This window comes from Anas platyrhynchos, chromosome 4, assembly GCF_047663525.1.
Source record: "Anas platyrhynchos isolate ZD024472 breed Pekin duck chromosome 4, IASCAAS_PekinDuck_T2T, whole genome shotgun sequence".
NCBI lineage: Eukaryota > Metazoa > Chordata > Aves > Anseriformes > Anatidae > Anas > Anas platyrhynchos.
In genome coordinates this window covers 48,231,093-48,253,547 of record NC_092590.1, presented here as the reverse complement: position 1 = coordinate 48,253,547, position 22,455 = coordinate 48,231,093, and the positions used below count along the sequence as shown (strand labels likewise).

The 22,455-nt window shown below is 40.4% G+C and overlaps 1 protein-coding gene across 11 annotated transcripts in view; it reads right to left on the bottom strand.

Moving 5' to 3' along the window:
• Positions 1 to 22,455, bottom strand: part of MAPK10 (mitogen-activated protein kinase 10) — a 143,915-nt gene that overhangs the window by 82,105 nt on the left and 39,355 nt on the right. Inside the window, exons 3-4 of one of the 11 annotated variants that reach the window (XM_038178177.2) lie at positions 16,134 to 16,198; positions 15,487 to 15,726 (exon numbers count right to left, since the gene is read on the bottom strand). The exons of 8 other annotated variants lie outside the window; for them this stretch is intronic. The gene's annotated coding sequence lies outside the window, so the exon portion shown is untranslated. Of the gene's footprint in view, positions 1 to 911; positions 976 to 15,486; positions 15,727 to 16,133; positions 16,199 to 22,455 lie in introns of those variants that run through there. 2 more of the 11 variants (XM_038178179.2, XM_072037535.1) reach the window with 2 other exon arrangements.

The window sequence follows — 22,455 nt, the reverse complement described above, 5'->3', positions numbered from 1 at the left end:
CAGCCGACAGTCACCATTTTATAGTGAAATGCTTGTTATTTGGCAATTATGTGAGGTTTGTTTTGTTTTTAAAGCCCTTACCTTTTCAGTCACTTAGGGACGACAATTTCATCTTTGATTAACTATATAAATATGCAATAAATTAATCTATTTTAATGAAGTCTATAATAAAATTTCAAAGATTACATGAAAAATTTATGCCTATTTAGAGAGATCTATAATCTAACTTTAGATACAGATCAGTGTGTATGTATATAAATATATATACACATTTATATATAAAGGCCTTATCTACCACTGGGGTGCTAGAGTTTAAAATGCAAAATGGAATGTTACAGAGAAGTTATAAAAAACTGAGAAGAGATGCTGCACCAAGCAAGTGTAGAAGAGCACAGCAGGTGTGTAGATGCCAGTATATGAAGCAGCATCACACCCAGCTGCCTTTGATTTCTCCAAAACAAGACACTCCCTGGAAGTTAGATTTACCAATCAGGTTTTTTTTTTGCTGCTGGATATCTGGAGCATCATTCCACATCACTCACTCACAGCACCTCAAAAAAATAAAAATAAAAATCAACACACGCAACTCATATAAAAAGCTCTGTCACTGATCATGTCCAAAGTTCCATTTCTTAGCCAGTTTCACAATCTCAAAGATGTAAAGCTTTTTTTTTTTTCTAAATAACTTGAGGGGACAATAATGTAAGTACCAAAGCTGTTGTATGGCTGACACGATCAGAGGTAGTTAATCACTAGAGCTCACCCTCTAGGTGCCCAGGGCTGCATGAAGCATAGCATTAAAAATGTGATTGAACAATAGTGTTCCTTAAGCTGTCTCCTCTTCAACTCTTTGAAAAGTTATTTTGCATAAGACAAGTAGAGTATCTAAAAGTTAAAATAAGTTAAGTTACCAGCTCATAATTCAGCCTGGGTCATAATTCTGGTCTCCTTGGAGCTCATTTTACTGTGTGGTTCTCATCTTCTCTTCATGCGGTTACCACAGATGATGAAGAGGTAAAAAGAAACACAAATGCTGATTGACTCAGGGGCTGCTTATGTAGGTGGGCTGCGACCCTGTAAATGCTAAACAAGATTTTATTAACTACTTGGAACAATGAAGGAAGCTTCAAGCATAATTAAAAGCAAAACATTGCTGAGTTTTATTTCCATTTAGCAGCTCTGTGTTTGAGGGCCTCTCAGGCTAAGCCAGCATAGCACCTGCCTGAGAAACAACAACTTGCAATCCACATACATTTAAAAGTTTTCTGCAATTTATTTTTTCAAAAGAGGAGAAAAGCTACCAAACCACCGAAGCTACTTGTTCATCTGCTTCAGCTGGAGTAGTGTCAAAGAGACTCAGCAGATTAAACTATGCATTACAGATGTATTATTAGTAAGGAAGTGATTCCAAATTCTAGGTCACATCTAGCAAGCGAAAAAGGCAAGCATGCGAGACGGCATTGCACCGAAGCTCTGTAAACCCAGTGACTCAGCCAAAAAACTGACCTATCAATACACTGACTGCTCATGCAGCTAGCTCACATGTCCCAAGGGAGAGCCAGGTCTGGAGTTACCGTAATTCCTTAGCACAGGAGCTCATTAAAACTGCATAGGAAACGTTAGGGTGGACAGTCACAGACAAATGATAGCGCCCCATCGTGTCCCCCAATCCCATCTCCTCAGCTATTTCTCATCTGTCTGGGACCTGCAGCCAAACAAGACACGATGAAATGAGAATCAGCCAGTATCAGTCACCATCTTCACCTTCAGCATTAGCAAGGGCTACTCCAGCACACCGAAGCATGCTACTGGATGCACACCAACACAGCTCAGGTTGGAACAGAAGAAAGAACAGCCTGGAAGACAAGGCTGCTGGCGTGTGACATTGAAACTGAGCCTGCCTCAGCAACAGGTCCTGTGCACTGGATAGGTCCTGTGCAGCACGAGTGCCTGCTCACACCTGCACAACCCTTTGCTGCACCCTATCCTGAGACTTGCCATAAACCAACCTGTACAGAAACACTTGCATTGCAGTGATTCCCAAACGATGAATACTACCGAGGAATGTGCAAATAGCAAATATTTCAATGTTTCAAGGTTAGAATCAGACTTTTTTTTCAGCTAAACCAAGAAGTTGGTTTTCGACCACTCAAGAAGAAAAGGCAGGTCAGTCTGAAACCTAAGTGGGTGACCTACATAGCATGCACATTAGATGAATGCCAGTCGGCTGCCTGCTCTATCTTCCTTTCGTGGGGCTATCTTCTTTGACAAAAAGTAATGCTGGAGCTGACAAGATCCCTGTCTGTGCAATAATCAACGTGCAGCCTTTATAGTATTTGTAGTATGTTTTGCCTCAAAAATACCTAAAGATGCATTTTTCATTGTTTTTAAGAAGAATGCTTTACAGTTCAGAAATCACAGGTTACAGTGGGTGAAGAGAGCTCTGTCTCAGTAATTCCAGTTGGCTCCTCCATCAGTACAACCTAACACGACAGCTTTCACAATGCATCACCTTCCTGAAACATGAATGCTATCTTTCTGAAGGACTGCAAAGATGCTTGGCACAGTTGCCAGTCTAGATTACAAGGAGCAGACCACTACAGCACTGACTTGCTCAGAGCAGAATACTTTTTGGGCAAATACAGCTAACCTTTTGCAAAACTGAAGACCACAGAAACAATGGTCAGAACCGTGGCAGTCATCCGTCCACCTTTGAGAAGCAGAGCGGGTAGCCTTTGGAGACCGGAGCATCAGCTGAGAATGCTCTGACTTGAAAGCCAGCAGAGTTTGGCTGCTCTGCCTGGTACTAGCCAATTTTAACAAGAGACAACCAGAACTAAGCCACTGCAAAGCACGTTTGTCACCTACCTTGCTGCCAACATCATTTCCAGGACTGATCATCGTGTTCTACACTACCACCTACAAAACATTCAGCTTGCCAACCAAGGCTACCTGTGGGCTAACTGTAGTTATTTAGCTTTATGGATTTCAGTAGCAAAATCTGTTATTTGGTGGCGTAACTAGCCTCATGTTCACCTGTATTTGTAACCCAGCACGATGCAACAGCTGAACAAGACCTAAGCTGTTGCTGTGGTCCAGCACCACAGACTCCCACAGCTGTCAGAGCAATGAGCGAATGCTTCAGCTTGGTTCATTGCAGAACCATCATCTCCTGAAAAACACACATAAAACAAACCAGATGATGGCAACGACAAGTAGAAAACGCAAGTTATATACTGGTTCTACGAACTGTGTACCAGTCTATTTTGTTTTTAATGCTTATTTATTATGTCGTTGTTGTTGATAATGATATTACAACTGCTACTGTTGCTACAGTGACCAAAAGGGCAGTCAGTGCCCACCTCCCAAGCCTATTGATGAAGCTGTGAGAAGGCACCGTCTCTGCTCCTTCCCAGTCTGCTGAATGTACCAACCTACCACATCCTGGTGGTTTATTTCCTCCTCATGGCTAGTGGACATGCTGCCCGACTACTCAAGGCTTTCTGTGGTTTCCGTCTCTTCCCCCTTCCCTCTCTGGGAACAGCACACATCCTCTCTGAACATCAGCCTCTGAATGCACTTTGCTTTTGTCTTGAAGGTGGCTAACCGCTGGCTGCCTGCTCTCAGCCCAACAACACTGCTCCTCCTCCTTCTGACTTCTTTCTTACATCCTTGCCTGCTTTCACGGCCACAAATGTATACGCTGGAAAGGCTGTTTTAAATAGCACCTTTCTCATTTCAATAGCACAGTTTCCATGTTTTCAGAAGTGAAACCTGAGCATTGTCTACATCTATGTCCCCAAATTCTGTGCTTTTCCTGAAGTTTTTCTTATCGTGCTTCTTTTCACACATTTTTGTGCATTTCTGTTAAGGCTAATTGTATGCATTTTTCTCCATTATGACACAAGTTTCTGAAGGCTCTTTTATGCATTGTCCCACAATTTTGAATGTTTCTGTGAGCTACATATGAACTTTTGATATCATATAGCATTAAATGGTCAAAATGGCCTCTTTTGGCCATACTGATGTGGCAACAGACTGCCATACACAAGAAAACTCTGCAGAAAATGCCTCTGTAACCTTTGGAAAAAAAATAAAGCCCTGCCCCTTTACTAACAACTGCATGCTTCGGTGTTTTAGATATGTGTACCTGAATCCATTACCTTCCATCTGAAAAAAGCTTTTATTTCATTAATTCCTAAGACCATGTTGTTTCCTTGTGAGCTGCAGCTTTCCCAAGCTGTTAGCTCTCTTCAGAGCATCTAGTTCCTGATCATTTCAGGTTGCTGCAGTACGTAAGGGTGAGGAATATCCTTTCAAACTACAACTAAACCCCTACAAATCCTGTTAGGGTACGACTTGAAATTCAACCACATCTCCTCTAAGATTAGAAACTCCCAGCAAAAATCACACTCACCAAGCACAGATTTGCTCAGTGAGCATTAACATGGTTTTCCACCCACTAGTGAGATCCCAAATCTTTTGCAACCATACATGAACATAAAAGAATTAAAACTCTTTAGTGATACATTACAAAATTGTCTGCTTTAACATGTAAATTTTCACTTAAGTCTGTTTTAGTAACTTCATGCACAGTTATAAACTTCAAAAGCTGTTAGTACTGACTCTTCCAATCCATCCCTTCCCAAGGAGTTTCAATGTACCCAAATTATAGTAGTTTTTTTTCCAAGAGTACATTTTTATGACACTGCATTTTTTTTTTTAAACCAGCAATCTAGCAATGCAGCAAATATTTATTTCAGGCTGGGTATTACAAATCTTTGTCATTCAAGCTTATATTCCTCTCACTGTTCTTACCACAAAGCCTACAAATCAAACTGTAGCCACAAGCTAGCCATTGTCACTATACGATTGTTTGTCAAAAGAGGTGAAATCAGTTCTTTACACGAAGGAAGTAATTTGACTTATTTCCAGGAACTTTTTGTCCTTCAGCTTTCAGAGAATCTGTGCACTGAATTGCACAGATATCCCATATCCAACATTTAAAAAGAAACAGCATCTTGACAATCTGAGTGGAGTCTGTAAAGGACAGATAAAAAAGTTAACAGGCAAGGAGGAAATCTTCACTGATTTCAATTGGATCATTTAAAGTAAGGAAGCATCACTTCTGCCAGTAAATTCTTTTCTGCTCCCTGTCTGAGGTTACTGCAGCCACTTCAAACAGCCCACAATTACATTGCCAAGTATTTTGTAAACTGCAGCTCCCAACCAAAATCGTTAAAAACACAAAGGGAAGCCTACCAGAAATTATTTAATGATGTCAAAGTGTATCTGCAATCAACTCCTTACTCTGGGATGCACAGCAAGTCAAGACCTTCTGTGTGTCTGCTCTCTGTAACTTTGTTGGAGCAGAAATTCTCTTTATATTTGTGTCTTGTGCAGTACAGATAATGTTACCAGTATTCTGTGAGCAGAGCGCTGCAGCACATCACCACCACTACGTAGCTGATCACAGAAAGGAATTGATGAACTTAAACCTTGCTTTCCAGAACTTGGACGTGCTTGGGAATTTTTGGTACCATAAACACTTAAACTGATGAAAAAAACTTCTGTAGGCTTCCTGAAATAAAAATGAATGTGATTACACTGCCCGTGGTTTCAGTTTCCAAATTAGAGCTTGCTGTGGCCTTACCAGTTGCATTAAGAGCAGTGGACAACTTTTTGCATGATCTGTTGTTCTAAATGAACTCTACTGGGTGTCACAATCTGTTAGTTAATAGTGGAAGTGGCCTGAAGGCTCCATAACAAACATAACCTTGAAAAATGGTAGCTGAAACAGTCTAAACGCACGTCAAACCAACCGAAAGTCATAACTCAGTAACCCCTTAGCACTGAGACACATCTGAAGCAGAACAAATGACTACTTTCAGCCTCAGGACATACTCTTACATGGGGACCTTTTGGGCTTCCTCCTTTTTTTGAGACACTGATTATCGATGAGTCTAAGCATTTAATAAGCTATAGTTTAGGTAACAGACTCTAAATTGCAGGATTGTTGTACCAAAAACCTGAATGTTGATGTGACGCACAAATACGTTCCTATTTTTGTATATCATACTCTGGTCCACAAAAGCCCTCTAGGAGCTCATCAGCGTCCCTTTCCAACAACCTAGAAAGAAGTCTCATTTAACTCCTTATCCAGACATATTATTGCTGCACAGCTATAGGGCAAACAAGGGCAAAGAAAGGACAGCAGTAGAGTAGTCTGACCTGTTGAGAAAAAATCTGCGAAAAGCCAAAACAAAGGGAGGGTAAGGATGGAAGGGGAAGGCCATTATCTTCAAGTTGTATTGCAACTAAAATTGTCTATGAGCATCCTGACACAAATGCATTCTCCTATACAAAAACCTGTCAAATGTAGAATAAGTAAAAAGATGTAAAGATAAATATAGCCATATAAAGATAATAAAAGATTAAAGATCCCAAAATAGCAGTCATTATGTTGCTTTCATTACTTTTCTTAAATGCACACAAGCAAAGCCCCTAAGCACTAATCATGGACAGCAGCACACTGAAAACAGTGTTGCAGCTTGCATTCCTGGCTCAAAAGTACTCACTTGGTATGGAGATTTACATCTATGATTAATTAGTTAAAATACAATGGGAGAAAGTGCATTATGGAAGCAGAGAATCACTGGATAATCTGAAAAAGTAACTGAGTTTGACAGAATGCAGAGTGATTTCAAATGAGCAGCAGCATGAGGTCTTGTTCTTTTGCACACGATCATCTACAGCAAATTCACCCAAAAGAATCAATTTCTGCGGTAAAATTAGAGGCATAGCTTACTCTAGCTAGTAGTGTATGGCCTGTATTCTCTGCGTGGCACCTTGTAAACCCTTACACAGAAAGCTGTGGATTACACATGCAGTAATGCAGCCTCCACGGCTACCTGTTTTATTCTTGTAATTACTTGTCCTTTTGGGAGCAACTTTTGAGCACTCACTGAAAACTTGATTCCTCTTTTAACTTCAGGCCACTAAACCTAAAATCAAACACAAGAGATAGCAAAAGCTAATGGAGAATAAGCACCTTGTTTCATTATTCTTCTGTTTGACTTCTGTACAATGGATAGCGTTACTTTCTTGGTACAACACAGAGGAAGGGCCATAGGTGCCCACGGTTTTGTCTGTCTATAAAATAACATCAGCTGTTCCAACAGAAAAAAAAAAAAAGCATACAGATAATGTTCATACCCAACAGCACATTACACATCTGAAAGTTACCCACGATAAAACAACCTCTCTCTATTAAAACATTTAACCAGTCAACTGAACAGGTTGTGTTTTTTGTTTCTGTTTTTTAAACAATACCTGTGGGTCTTCCCACATAGTTATTTTATGAAGTACTTTATAAAAACTGCAGCCTTACACACTTCCTACATTTTTTTAAACTGAAAATCTGGGAGAGCTACTCAGTGTATGGAATACTCAACTCTGGAAACTAAACAAACACCATCTCAGTTCTTTGTGCAGAAAACCACACTTTACCACTCCAATACAAAGCCTTCTATGCAAGCCTAAATCCCATGGAAGAGTTTAAAAATAAAGCATCTTACATGCAACAGCAAAAATGGAGCACTGTTCGTAATAATATGCCATTTACACTGCTTAAAATCAAGAGCATTTATTTCTAAAGCCCACATTATATCCAGCACTTCTACCAGCTGTATGTATTCTACAAAATCTATCCAATCGTGCTTGTTTAACGTGTGCAGTGCTTTGAGCATGGAAGTCTACATAAACCCAGCCTTTGAATCTGACAGCCTATTCTCTCGTCTCTGATGCCTGAACAGTAGCACTACCCAACTCTACTGCAAAATGGCCAGTGGCTTGATTTCTCACCAAGTAAGTTTCACAAAGTTCCTTCTACTAAATGATGCACCCATTTACAGGCTGGTATTTTACTTTATTGTCAGGAGTGAACCCTAGAGACTCCACATGTAATCTACTTTTGCTACTCATATTACTCTTTCTAAGAGACGTTAAATAATCTTAATTTCAGGAGTAACAGCTGCTGCCTTTGGGTGCATTTGTGAGAATATTAATATTTCATAGATGATATATCAATTAACAAATATCATCAGTTCATATCTATCAGTTACTATTTCATATTCTGATTCTACACAGCAGGCGTTCAGATGAAAGCTCCTGGATTTGAATTAACTATCAACATTTTCCACTGCTGAGAGTGCAACTGCTGCAAGTCACTTTAACAGTATTGGCAACTGTTCCCCTCTCAACAACTACTTATCCTTAACTTAGTAGGGATGATCTGCCTCTGCTTAGACCCCGAGATATCTAAACCGCTGATTAAAGTTGTGGTTCTGGTCTATGACAAGGGACTGAGCAGTCTGCAATGAGGTGTCCGTTCAGCTGGGCATTTCACACACCACAGTGTTCCAGGCAGAAGGGGAAGGTCAGTTCTGCTTCACATGCTTGCCCAATGCTTACCCTGTGCAATGACATCCCATGTTGATACGCCACCAAGATCCTCTCCACTCAGAGTGCAAGCACTCCTTCAGGGCACGGGGAGAGCCTCAGGGCTCATCCTCATCAATCTGGTCCTGCTTAGAAAGCAAACGAAAGAACCCTGTGGCTGAACAATGTTTTCTTACTCTTGCTAATATGTGTTTCTGAGACAAGACTCATCATCAAACAGCTAAAAGAACCACACAGCTCAGCACGTCCTGAACTCTGAGGACTCCAAACCTTCCAGGCATTACCTTTTGCACAAAATTATTCAAATGGATCATCTCTCTTTTATTGTCAGAATAGTGCCACTGCTGAGGACTGAAATAACTAATAGAGAGAGGTGAAGTATGCAGATGTTTTAAGTACCACATTGTCACTCATGTCCCTGCTTCAACGCCTCTCCCAGACTCAAACCGAATTAGGCTGTTAGCAGGCTGGTTTCACTTGCACCCTTTCTACATTCAGTAACATGCAGAACCTTCAAACCTCTGATTCCATCCAGGTTATGAACTTCACATGAAGAAAACAGGGTTGTGCTTCACCCATTCTGGATAAAAACTAAATTAATATCCTACTGGCAATTTTAGCCATGCTGGACAAGCATTTCTCAATTTCTCAAATGGTTGTAAACTCAGTTCTGCTTTACCTAACTACACAGGACAGACTTGTGAGCTTACAGATGACCAGAATAACCATGAATGTAAAGGAAAACTTCGGGTACTGAAAAAAAAAAAACCAACAAAAAAACACACACACACAAAAAACAATCCCAGCTGCAGAAATGGCTTAAGACAGCAGGCACAAGCACGCATTGCCTATCTGAATGCTGCAATATTTTTAGAAACATGCCTCCAATTCTCTGATGACCAGAATAGCAAATTGTTGTAAATATATATACACATCAGAAGCATTCTCTGGTTTTTATCTATTACAAACTAAATACATAACCACATTTATTTGATCAGGAATACTATTAAAGTTCATTTATCAGATTATTACAGTCTGGCTAAATACCAAGCACAAACGTAAGTTTAAATCCCATTCAACTTGCACTTTGTACCTCAAAGCAGAGAGTTACATGGAAGGCCTCAGTGCTTTTTACAAAGACATGCAAGGAATGGTTTCAGCTGCTGTTTGCTCATTTTCATGGCCAAAATTATTACCTCCTTTCAGACCCTGCATTCAGAAGCCATACTGAAGCAGTCATCTCAATAACATCGATAAAAAAGGTAGCAATCTCTGTTAAAAAGTAAGAGAAATTCTATTATTTACCAAGCTAACAGTCTATGGACTGCCTTAGTAAGAGTCATCACCAGCCATGTCACATAAAAGGCTTGAAATCTTGTCAAAAGTTTACAGAAGATGTGGGAATGAAGATCTTCTCCATGGCAAGGAAAAGCCTAACCTATGTCCAGAAGCAGAATGCAAAATTTTTTGGATCTCTTGGCCATGCTCACCTTCTATAACAACTTAAGCTGATTTTTTTTTTCTTTTTTTGTCTTTTGACAACATACTCGGGAATAAATATACCATATACCACAACATTTTGTCTATTACTTGCGTATTCAGTTTCATGGATTCCCTGTCTCTAGAGCTAAGAAATGAGCAAGCACATATGACAGCAGGTGTTAATTACACATAAAACAGGTGTATGTATTTCATCTTCCACTCTTTACTAAGCTTTGCAGAGACAACACTTAGAACAAAACACCAGCACCAGGCTACGAGGTCAGGTCTCACTCAGAGGCATTTCAAAATATTTGAACATTACAGCAGTGACAGGAATATGAATGAGGTCTTTGCAACAAACGCAAACATTCAGAGAGACAGGAAAAACACATCTCTGTCACCTGTGCTGTAAAAAAAAAGCATGTCTTTAGACAAACACTGAAATGGGGGGGTGGGGGTTGGATTGTCCTTCCAAAACGCCTGATGAAATGTCTTGCAGGAAAGCACACAATTTAGACTGAGAATGGTATTTTTTTTTTTTTTTTCCCCAAATCAATTTCTCTCCCCTTTAGTTCCACTCCTAAACTTGCTTGCTGCCATGTTATCAATGCATTCCTTCAAGCACCTTTTTCTTCTGTGCCTCATTTTCTCTCCTTTCTCTTCTGGTTTTCATTTTGTCTTTATTCTGCTTCTTCTACCTATGCCTTCTCCTCCTTTTCTATTTTGTTCACTGTTCTCTTTCAATGCCCAACACTTGTATTTTTTTTCCTCTGCTGCCTACAATGCCTTCTTCTCACCTGGTCATTCTGTATGTTCAGCTGGGGTGAGTTAGATAAGATTTTTGAATAGGTGACATGATTGACACCAAAGAAGAATCCCTGTTCTCAATGAAGTGCTGAGGAAGGCATTTTTCATTCACTTCATGCAACCATTTGATATTTACGTGACCTGTAAACATGCAACCAGTGTGATGGCTGGTGATCAAAAACCCATTCTGAGGTATTCTGGGAGCACATGAATGGTAGGAAGCAAGTGATTGACTTTTCAGTGATGTGCTCCATGGCTAAATTACCTTGGAGACAGAGAATTTGAGTTTTATATTACCCGACAACCCTACCTGACACTCCTAATGCCGCTGAACATGTTAGTCTACTCCGCACTTGAGTTCAGACACAGACTTGGCAGGAAAACAACAACAAGCACATCAAAAGCCAACTTCCATATATTAGTTTTTTTAAAAAAAAAAAAGTTTTGAGTCACCCCAAGCTCCATCTGTACAGTTTAGCCCTGAAAATCTCTTGTTGTGTATTTTCAGGAACCCCAAGACTGGGCTATTAGCGTTAATTTCATTATGACACAGATTAAGCTATCATCTGTGTCCTGCATTCTCCAAGCTTAACAATGAAAACCAGACTACTAAAATTTAATCCAGTGTAGCAGCCAGCTGCCAGAAAACACGGGCAGGCTCCGAATGTAGAAAGAACATGTGCTCCCTGCAAAGCAGTTATTCTCTCTCAGATTTGAGTAAATGTGGAAGGACACAAATACACAACCCCCTGAACTCAGAATATCCAAATTAACAGACTTCCTTCCTGCCAGGATAAAGTTCATTAAGCTCCCTTCAAATACAGCAGATTAACTGTAATTGATCACATACAGAGCTAGATGGAGCTGGGAAATGAGCTGGTTTAGAGATGTAGCAAACAGTTAAAAGCAGCTGAGATGTTTCATTCCGTATTCTTAATAAAGACCAACAGCGAGCACATTTCTTATTACTTCTGGGCTTAAAGAATAACAGTGATAAAATCAAATAAGAGCCACTAACATTCTGCTGGCTTCAGCAGCTATCAAGACAACAGAGTCTGGCAAATGGCCCCATTTTGATCAGGAACACAGAGTTTTAGAAACCAAAACAGGGGCAATTTCCTTCCAATCAAGTTCCTTGGTGCTCACTGATCCCTTCCACAAGGGAGCAGGATTCTACATATCCAATGACCTCTGAAGGGAAGCAAAGATTTCTGAAAGCTTCCAAGTCTGTCGTCTTCATCTCTACCTTTGTAAGGGTGGACAAGGAGAGGAGGCATGTGGAGATGGAGCTCGGGATTCCTGCCAGTCCCCCAGTGCTGCAGCACTGGATGCAGCCTGCCTCTGGCACTCAGCTTTAGGCCCCCAGCTTCCAGTGTAGGACCAAGGAGGGAGGCATCAGACAACCTGGGTCACATGAAAACCTAGAGAGGACAGGAAACGTAACAGGATGCTGATGGAAGATCATAAAGTTATGGCATTACAAGACAAAAGAGAAATCCTAAGAGGCTTGAGAGATTGGAAAAGCTCTGCAGATAGGAAACATTTTAGGTAGTAAGAAGGAGGAAAATGATGACTCCTTAAAACACACACACTTAAGACATGTACCCTCTGCTTATACTTGAAAAATAAAATCATACTAGCAGTGTCCATTTATTATTCTCTGCCCGTATGAGCCTGTCTTTGAAACCATCTGGTTCAAAGCTTACAGTACTTCACCCTAGTGAAATGGCAGTGGAGTGAAAAGCAAAATATTTGCTGTTGTTAGTAACCACCTTTTCCTTTTCAGAGGCTCCGCTTCATTACAGCAGAAGCAGTTCCTTTGTACTAACAGGAATGCATCCTACAGAGCAGTAACTCCTTACTGCTGTACGGCAGAGAGATGCTGTTGACCATGTGAGGAAACCTAAAACAAGCTCCTTATTTAACCTACTGAGAGCAATTACTGCTGACAACCACTTCAAAGAAAAATAACATGAACACAACGAATGCACAGAACAAGCGTTAATTAAGCAACACACATACCACGAAGAGCACTGTGGCCATACAGAACTGCTGAGGAGCTTATCTCAGATTTTTATCATTTTTATAAACAAAAAAGTGCCTATCTTCCATGTCTTTCTGCAAAATTATTGAAGAATCTTTACCAAGGAAGCTCACAATAGACAAACCCTCCTAGTAACACTGCTGTTCCATACTACACTTGCAGTCAAAGACAGCAAGCCCCCTGTCTGCTCTCTCTCAAGCCAAAGAAGCCGAGTGAGGGTTTCCAACTGTCTCCTAAGGACTGCTTGCTTTAGAGGACATGGTTCTTGGTGGTTCTTGATGTGAGGAAGCAGCTCTGAAATAAAAACTGCTTTGAGGGTGTTAAGAGCATAAAAAGGGCATCTCCTCAGATCCAGACACAATGCAGAGGACCTAAGTGACAAACCTGGAAGAGAACTGGATTTCTCAGATGGCAGGGCAAAAGAAAGCATGAATTTCATCCTGGTAAAGCTACCTGGTTATGAAACACATGTACTAAATCCTCCTTCAGTAGCTTCCATTTGAAAAGTTATCATGATACTTCTTAAACGGTCCAGTATACCATGGAAGCAGAAGTTTGGCAGAATGCTTTATGATACAAGTCTAAGCATCCCTGTCCTTTGACATTTTCACTTTCCCATTCATATACATCACTAAAAAGAAAGTTATTAGGAGTATGACATGCATTTATCCCCCAAATGCCAATATTTCCTTTTTTGTGTGTTTCATGCAACCCTAGCATAAGCTATTGAAGCACTGCTATGTCCCCACTCTAGGAGGAACCAGCAAATGTATGTCTCAATCCACAGACTAGAAGCTGTTCCCCTTTCACTAGGGCTTATCTTATTGGTGCTTTTTCAACATTGAGAAGATTATTCATGGAATAAGACACATCAGAAAGAGGAAAACATTCACCACTCCAAGTCACTGAAAATTTTTGACAAGAACCTACAATCAGCACTTATTTCTACCAACTTGTAGGATTTGCTCTTCCTCTCAAATGACATGTTCTGTCCATATAAAAGCAGTAAAAAACCACCCAAGTGCCTCCTAAGGAGGCAGCTTCTGAACACATCTGAATCACATGGAGCTGGGACACTGAAACTGAACAACTAAGTGGCATTATCTTACACTTATTTCCCTGTGAGTTTGTAGATCTACGTACACATGTGCCAGAACAGGCATGTTTGCTAAGGCAGCAATGAGAAAAACACACACAATGCCCTCAAGCAGGTTCTGGCTCAGCTCTCTGAACCCTTGGACTATCTTTTGACGATTCCTTGCTTTCATAGTGCTCGTCTCATTCAAACCATGAGAACTTGAAACAAAAGCTGGAACGGAGATAAATAAAGCTATAGGCTATGATTTTGCTTGAGGTCCCTGGTGTTCTCTTTGCAAGCATGTGTAAGGATTCTGGTGTAAAGATCCAAAGAAAAATGGCATAATTTCTCTGGTGAAACAAAGCAGTCAAGACACTGCATAACCCATTTAACTTCCATGCAAAATGGTGGAACAGATGACCCAAAGATGGCATGGGGAAAGCTGCAGAGAAACGTGCCATTTCTCCTTGAAACTTCGAGGTGCAGAAGTGAGCAAGCTGACTGAGGCCTTGGGATTTGGGTCCCCAGCATCTCAGAGCCTCATGGGCTGTTTCCCCACCAAGCAGCCCCACAGTGTGTGGCAGCAGCACGGAGCAGGACAGTGTGCCCTCATCCGCCCCACAGCTTTTATCAGGACCAGTCCACAGCTCCCAGCAGATGCCTTCCATCTGGAGCCACACAAGCAGGAACCCCTCTGTTGATGCTTTCTGAACAATATCTTTGATACTCGGTATCTGTCCACCACAGGTGAGCTACCTGTCTGTTCTCGTGAAAGTCTACCTTCCTGCCTTTTGGTTTCCCATCAGCTATGGTATCCAATGAGAAGCCCTTGGGGCAGCCCCAAATGCCAGCATCCCTCAACCCACCATCCTCGAGCTCTCTCTTACATTACCTGCCCCATACTGGGGTCTCCAAATATCTGCGGAACCATTTCAGCTTATTCCTGCATGTTCATCAAGAAGAGGGAGAGAGCACAAAGCCGTGGAAGTGCCATCATTTAGACACCTTTCAACCCATCTCAAGCAGAGGCCAGTCAGAATTTGATCCAGACCAGAAGATTTTTCCAAAGCTTTTAAAATACACTTACAGCAACTCCAGCAGGGGTGTGGAAAGACCATATTAAGTGTTTGACAGGGCCTAGAGAGAGTTAAGGAAGTACAGATGTAAAAAGCTGATGCCCAGTGTGACAGCAGTACTTAATTATTGCTAATTCTTGCTCTAATAACTCTTCACACACACAATGGTGAATTTATTCATTTTAACAAGTATGACTATTTAGTTAATCATCAGTAAGGTACATAGGATCTAAAGCAAGGGAGGTTTCTGGACAAGAACAGGGGAGGAGGTACTGATTCTCTGTTTAATTTAGCAACTGTTGCCATGGAAATATCTATTTTTTACTGACTGCTGATGATTATCTCATGTTTGAAATGTGATTTATGCATATTCTACATGAGAGCAGGGATGCATATTTATAGATGAACAATCCAAACTGTGGCTATTCCAACATTAAAACGCAGCATGCTCCACGCAGGTCTCACAAAAACATCATTTGTCACAACAGACTATTAATTATGCAAATATATTGGCCTCTCAGTATATGTAACCCAATTACCAGAGCAAAGCAGCAGCTCTTCCCAGATCCGAAATAAACAGGAAATATAAAGCAACTCCCATTTTCTTCCTCATCTTCTCCTTATGAAGGGGAGGCACAGAAGCAGAGGCTGGCTGGTCCAGCAGCTGCTGTTATTGCTGACTTCCACAGGCTGCATGAAGACATGGAAGACATTCAAGAGTCTGCTGCAGTAAGATTTTTGTCAGTTTCTTCATGGGCTTTTGTGCCCAAAACTAATTTCTGAAAAAGATAAAATAATAAAAAAAATGTTCCTCCACAAAGTTAAATGTCTTGTCTCCATTGGCTTTGTCCTGGCACATGCCTGCTAGTCAATCACGTACCATTCCACACATCCTTCTATTTAAAATTACCAAGTTACACCAAAGAAACCATGGGGATAATACACTTGCTTGCTCCTTGATTTCCTTTGTGAAATCAACAAATTGTATTTTGACTCAAGGGATGCCATAAATTTCATCGCATCCCATTCCTTTTGATTACTCCTTCAAACATTAAGGTCACAAAGTGATGTTTTCTTTATCAGTAGCAGTGGAAAACAATGAATGCGGACAACAAAGCAGAAAACTAGATGAACGACAGTGACTAAAGTTACTTCTAATAGAGTAAATGAAAAAAAAGTTTCTTACTGCAGGCTAGCAGAACAAAACGCAGTCCTGTGACAACATCCCAGCAGCCAGAAGAAAGGACTTCTCTAACAAAGAGGATAAAACAATAACTTTAGCACAGGGCAGCTTACACTAGTCCTAAAGACAGTGTCTAAGAATCAAGGAAATGAGTGCTGTATCTTCACACTTAAATACAGCATTTTTACACACACGCAGTTGCAGTGCAGCTCCTGAGCACTGGGGGTAAAGAACTGTTCCTGTGGTGTGGGAAGACAAGTACCTGTGGGCAGCAGCAGGTGTAACTATCTCATCTACCCATGAAAGACCCCAGATGTCCTCTAACTTTGTATTTTATTTAGGGCTGATTCTCACAATGAACACAAAGAAGAAGAAACTGCAGTGTTCACTTGGCATTCTGGTTGAGCAACTGCTAGGACCATCATGCTGTGTGACTGGTTGAACTAAGGTACCCATCGTTACCGGATGCATACAATATAAAAAAACTAAATTTGCCAGAAATATTCCTCTCGTTGGCAGCTTTTGACTTGGCTGTTATCTGTTGACCAAGTTATCAAGAAGAAGCTTGACACCGGAAGAAACACCACTAGAGAGAGATTTCTTTTCCTTGGGTAATAAAGGTACTTAACACTGGTTATGAACAAGCTCTTGTTACACCTGCACCTAAAAAAAAAAAAAAAGACTACACAAATACATGAAAAATCCAATGTAAAAAGAATAATTTCTGTTTTAGAATTAAAAATAATTCATTGCTGAATAGCTATAATAACTAGATAAACAAAAAAAAGATGCTGAATGCCAGACTTAAGGTGCGAAAAGCAATGTACAGTTGCAGAGCTGGCCCTAAGTCAAAACAACCCAAAGTCCCCATACTGACAGCTGCACAACAGCAGGCTCAAAGTAAGGGAAGGAGAAACTAACTGCCCAAGTTCAATTGAGTAAGCACAGAACAACAGCTCCCATAAATAAATTGAAAAAGAGACTTGGTACTTGGACAGAGACGCCCAGAATCTGTCCAACACATAAAGCAGCAGCAGAAATGCTGAAAATCACACAACTGTTGTCCCACACACACAAAAAAAAAAAAAAGAAAAAAAAAGTAATCCAGCCAATAACAGATCTACACATTCTTCGCTGAATTTTGATGCGCTCATGCTATTCTTCTGTACACAGTAACATAGATTAAGAATAATTACATAGTAAAATGGTTTTCAATCTATCATTTAAGAGGGCAAATAGACAGCTAGCCAACCATGGATTGCCTTAACCCTCTCTTTGCATGTTAACACCTGAAGCACAGACATGCTCCCCTGAAGCGATGCTAGCTCTTAGCCTGGCTTCTTGGTCTGCTCCTGCGTGTTCAATCTCATTTCTGAACCCTGCAGCAGGGTGAGGAACCTGCCAGCCGACTTGAAGATGAATCCAACAGTTAAGGACAAGACAATACATGTATTACATGTATGCATTTCAAGTTTGGCACTGCAGCTACAGCTCTCCTACTGTCCTATGGCTGAAAAAGGTATTAAAGGTATCTAAAAGCTAGCTGACCATCGTGTTTGTAACAAATGGAGATCATGGAAGAGCCACTTGTAAAATTCTCCACTAAAATGCTTACCAAGTCCAAGGGCACCCTTTAGTTCTATCTCTCTCATTAGAAATGGTATATTTTCAAAACCAGATGGATAAACGTATAGAGTTAAAGCTAGCATGCTTTATAAGCTTACTGTAGTTGAAGACACACAGGACCAAGGAAGAGCTGATTACACAATCCCCAGAAATGCTGGGAAAGTAGAAAACTTAGGGAGTAAGCCCAATAGATGCATCAAACGCTGAGTCACGACTGTCATATGTGGCTGCAGAAATATGTCCTTAGCAGTGACAGATGGAGGAAGATGCACATACAGAGCTGGTAAAAGGAGGGGCTGAAGCAAGCAAGCCCACTCTGTGGGTTGACAGCCTAGCAAAAGCTGCAGAGAGGCACAGGGAAATGGGATACATGCAGATTTCAGAGACCTTGACAACGCTAGCCCAAGACAGCAATCGTCAGTTCCCATGCCAGACATTCCACACAAATTGCTAAAGACATACATAGAAATCTATACAGACACTAACAAATCAGCTCAGATCATCAACTGTCTGAACCATGTACTCTGGTGAAAAAAATATGTATGTTTTCCATCTATCTACTTATTTTTGGCAATCAAATCAGCTGACAAAGTCTTTTTGCAAACGAGCACTGGAAGACTTGAAGGCGTTGTCGGCGTTCACATAATAGCTGATGACATGGTAACAGCAGCAGCTCGGGGACAGACTGAAGCTAGACATGGCAACAGCCCAAGCAGAACACACCGGGGTCATTCCAGATAAAACCTGGTTTGTGATGCAAGACCACAAATGCCTGGGACACCTGCTCTTCTCTGACAGAGCCTAGCCCCTAGTGGGGCTGAAGCTACTGCTAAATAAAATAGTGAAGAGTTAAGATCAGCAACACAAGGATGGGATTAATCAGGGAGTTGTCGGCACTGTTACAATAACGGCTACTGGAAATGCTCAAGTGGGAGGGAGTCCGAAAATGAAGATGCATTCACTTAGCAATACACTGCAGCACTCCTTTTAAAATTTATCATGAATAATCATTAGAGTGCTTCTGGGTGGAGGCAGGGAGAATTTCACATGACCCAGATCCTGGCTGTAAACCTACACAGATGGGATTATAGCTGGCTGGTATCTCATAGCAAGAGCCCTGTTTCAGACTTACGCCTTTTACTTCACTCCTGGTCTCCAATACTGGGAAGCAATGACACTGCAAGTTCAGCAATTTCAGCCAGCAAACATGCTGGCATTGCTAGGGTTGAAGAAAACCACGATGTAAATGCAGCTGGGCATGGGGGAGACGTATAGTGGAGGGAAAACTGATTTCAGCCTGTGGAAACTTTTTTTTTTTCTACATTGCAATTAGATTTTCATGTATTCTAGCCTAATGTAGTCAGTTCTTAATGCTGTGCTTAAAATTAAGTACCTGAGTAGTCTGATTAAGGCACTGTTCAATTGCTTAGATTTGTCAGGATGATTCAGTTGCTTAAATTTAAGTATGCATACAATTATCTTGTTAAACCCCGCTGTCTCTTCAGTCCTGTGGGTAGTAGTGGATTCAGAAATGCTACTCGCAGTAACAATAATGCAAATAGAAGGCAGAATGCTGTTGAATACTGTTTCCCATAACAAGAATTAAGTAGTTGACAGATGCTGTTATTTCTCAAATCAAACTTGAAGAACTGCAGACTAACAATGCAGGTGACTACACCTAATTTACTATTTCTTCAATTCCAATTCCCAAAGCCTGAATACATTGCCTGTCTTGCTTCTCTCACCGTCTGATTCTCCTATTAGTCCTCCTAGAGGCAAACTAGAGTTCCTTTTACTCTGATAGACAGTGTAGCAAAATGGTTATAATCATTCCTATTAGGAAAACTCTTCCTTATCATATTTCTTCACTACTAATAATAATTAAAAAAGAAAAGAACTGAGAGCACTATTTTAATTTCTCTTTCTCCTTCCATAGTAATCAGGTACCGAACACCGTCTCAATTGCCCCTTTAATCTGTGGGTCAAATATTAACAGGCTTGAATGCAAATTCTATTAACTAATTAATTTAGGGCCAAACATTGCTTAGATATGGTAAGCACCTGAAATTCTAATGGACATGAAGGTTAAATAGTTGTCAAAAACAAACAAACAAACAAACAAACAAAAAAACACAAAACAGTTGTGTTCTTATATCTAAACTACCTCTCGGGAAATAACAGATTCCTCTGTCAAGCTAAATGTTTTGTCTATAAACCTGGAGCCTTGAATTTACAATACATACAGGCAGATTTACATACACCATACAACAAGTTTGCCAGTACACGCAGAAGCACCTTCTGAGCCCTAGGGACGTAAGCTGCCAATCACAGTGAATGGCACCAACTTTGTGAGCTTCCCTCATACCACAGTAACAACTGTGCTGGCACTTGTGACAAGTACCAGCACGCAGTTCCAGAAGGTCACTGCCTACAGTCAGAAGACATCTGCAGTCTTCAGACACTGAAATTCTCCCTCTTTGAAGGGCTGGGCCTTTTAATTTCCTGGTGGCTTTATTACTTTTCATGATGAACTGCTTTCAGGTGTTTTTTTTTTTCCTCCTTATTTTTTCCCCCTTCTACTCTGTGTGATTTACTTTTTTTCTTTCTTTCCCTGATACAGTGGGGGAAAATTTCCATTTAGCTACCTGCAATAATCTATTCTGCATTTCCTGCTGCAGTGCAGGTTAGCATATATTTAATTTGGGTGGTTATATGTGCTTTCTGTGTACTTATCCAAAAAAAAAAAAAAAAACACAAAAAAATAAACAAACAAAAAAAAAAAAACAGCAGTCTACTTTTATTTAGCCCAGCAAATCTACTCTATTTGTTGTTTTATTTGTTAAACGCATCCTAAGTTCTATCTACTTCCACAAGGAAAGACAAGTTTTCCCTGTGTTAGCACACAACTGATGATATGAGGGTTTATTTTCATGCATACGTGTGTAGTGACACATGCCTTGAGCACAGACAAGCTGTAGAGAGGCTAAGCACAAAGCCTTTGCTCTGAGGAAATGGGAATTATTCTGAGGAGCTGCAATGACACATGAAATCCTTTAAATGCAGCCTGGGCAAGTTGTCAAGGGCTGGTTCAAAGTGCTAGATCCCTGATTCAGGAACTTGTTGTCCCAACAGGGGAGCTGCAAAATAATTAACTGAGGCTGCTACCTTGCCCAGCCACAGCTGGTGGATTGCTTTCATCATCACCCACTAAAGGCCATGCTCCTCAGCTCGCTTTTTGTTACTAAATCTTACTATTTACGGCTCAATCCAGGTACCTGCACTTCACAACTGTGGCCTGTTCAGTTGGAAAAGTGTCCAGGAGTTCCCCTGGGCAATAGTGACTTCTGTGAGAGTCTCTTGCCCTCAATACTGTTTACCCAACCATAAAATAGAGGCAATAACACTTATTTTTCAGAGTTGATATGAGGCTTATTAAAGCTTGTTTAAGTGCTTTGTTATGCTTGAATGAAAAAGGAAATTATTATTATAATTTTAAATGAAGCTTAATTATCGAAGTGTTAACACAAGCATATTAGAAAAATGAACTCTGAATTGTGAGCCAGCAATTTAACTCACTTTCTCTTTAAACAGTACAACAATTTCATATTCATCTTGCTATCACTAATCTTCACTTTTCCAAATTGCACACTTGTTTCCCACATTAAAACTAAAGAAGAGGCAATATGCAAATTATATTTGGCATCTTATCTCTGCAGAAGGAAACAATACCTGCTACATTACTTGGTGACATGCCATCACTGGAATGTTGATTAAAAAATTGGCCTGCATATAAAACTATCCTGGTTGCTATATACTAATTTAAGTTATGCCTCTGTCTGTCATTGGCATAACTTGTCTCCCAGGTTAGAAGTTATCTTGGTGACGTGCTATACCAGCCTGAAATTTGTAATAGGATTCTCTTGCAATTTTATACACAAATCCTAGACGGTACGCTTTCTTTAATCAGGTAACAATACAAAATCTTTTCTTAAGTGGCTTGTTTGGAAAACAACTTGGGACTAAAAAGTATGTAATACTGAGGATTGCTCAATTCTTTCATTACAGAATCTGTACCAAATAACCTGCTTATATTTGACATAGCAAATTGTCAGAACAGGTATTGATTCAAATCCTCATCCCTAAATCTTCTGTAAATATGTTCTATTAGCTTAAGCTCTGTCACTTATACAATGTATGCAAATAAATAAAGAACTCCAGGCTCATCTTTAAATAAGAAATAAAAGGAAAAGCCAACTATCCTACCTCATTTCCACACACAACCCCCCCTCCAGTCTATTTGTATTTCAGGAGCTCCTCAGAAAAGGTAAATCACCATAAAAATTGTTTCAGTGAGCCACTGCTCACAAATCTTCTAAGAGGATAAACACTGGAGGTTAAAACAATGCATTTTGAAAAAAGCTCCTCTGCACTTGTGCTATTCCCTGCCCAAAATTGCTATCTCTTTGGGAAGGCATGTGTGGTTTTTGCCTCTTCCAGGGGACTTCACTCAAGGCAAAGATTAGGCTCATTTTCAGTGACTCAAGGGTCTGATGCTTACTTGCACTTCCCTACTCCAAACTTCAGTCACAGATCAAAGTTGTAGTCTAAACAACTATTTCACCTTCAGATAACTGATGGTACAGGCTCGCTTGGCAGATTTTCACATGATACTACCCTTAGCTGCTTGTTCTACTCAATA